The sequence below is a fragment of the Coturnix japonica genome, unplaced genomic scaffold, assembly GCF_001577835.2.
Source record: "Coturnix japonica isolate 7356 unplaced genomic scaffold, Coturnix japonica 2.1 chrUnrandom424, whole genome shotgun sequence".
Classification (NCBI taxonomy): Eukaryota; Metazoa; Chordata; class Aves; order Galliformes; family Phasianidae; genus Coturnix; species Coturnix japonica.
Window position 1 is genome coordinate 230,746 of NW_015439869.1, and position 1,060 is coordinate 231,805.

The 1,060-nt window shown below is 54.4% G+C and overlaps 1 long non-coding RNA gene across 1 annotated transcript in view; it reads left to right on the forward strand.

Moving 5' to 3' along the window:
* The window catches only part of LOC116652604, a 1,678-nt gene extending 1,134 nt beyond the window's left edge, over positions 1-544 (forward strand). Inside the window, exon 2 of the long non-coding RNA XR_004305763.1 lies at positions 99-544. This is a non-coding gene — a long non-coding RNA (uncharacterized LOC116652604). The remainder of the gene's footprint in view (positions 1-98) is intronic.
* The last annotated feature ends 516 nt before the right edge of the window (positions 545-1,060 follow it).

Here is a 1,060-nt window from a genome sequence, read left to right on the forward strand (position 1 = left end):
CTGGTGGGCTGGGTCCTGGTTGGTTGGTACCATGGGCTGGGTCCTGGTTGGTCAGTGCCAATGAGTCGGGTCCTGGTTGGTGAGTGCTGGTGGACTAGGTCCTGGTTGGTCAATGCCAGTGGGTTGGGTCCTGGTTGGTCAATGCCAATGGGTCGGGTCCTGGTTGGTGAGTGCTGGTGGGTCGGGTCCTGGTTGGTCAATGCCAGTGGGTTGGGTCCTGGTTGGTCAATGCCAATGGGTCGGGTCCTGGTTGGTTAGTGCTGGTGGGTTGGGTCCTGGTTGGTCAATGCCAATGGGTTGGGTCCTTGTTGGTCAGTGCCAATGGGTCGGGTCCTGGTTGGTGAATGCTGGTGGGCCGGGTCCTGTTGGGTGCGTACCACGTGGCGATCCCGGCCCCATTCCCATTCTGTTTCCCCCTGGATTCTGTGTGTTCCCTTTGGACCCTTCGGTTCCGTTCCCGTCGGCTTTGCAGTCGCACCGTGTCCAAGGGGCTGCTGCTGCTGCTGCTTGTTCAGAGTAAAATCGGGTTGGGATTTTTACATGACAACCTGGTTCTGTCCAATATATCCAAATATGGACTAATACAACCCACATCAATAGGTCCAAATATGGACTAATAATGTCCAAATATGGACTAATCCAGCCCACACAAACACAGTGCCAGGCCTTTCTGTGCAGGGCAGATCAGTGCACGGAACCGACCCGGTACTGCCATAGAACCAACCTGGTACTGCCATAGAACTGACCTGCACTGCCATAGAACCGAACCGGTACTACCATAGAACCAACCCACATTGCCATAGAACTGACCCAGTACTGCCATAGAACTGACCCGGTACTGCCATAGAACTGACCTGCACTGCCATAGAACCAAACCGGTACTACCATAGAACCAACCCACATTGCCATAGAACCAAACCGGTACTACCATAGAACCAACCCACATTGCCATAGAACCGACCCACACTGCCATAGAACTGACCCGGTACTGCCATAGAACTGACCTGGTACTGCCATAGAACCGACCCGGTACTGCCATAGAACCGACCTGGTACTGCCA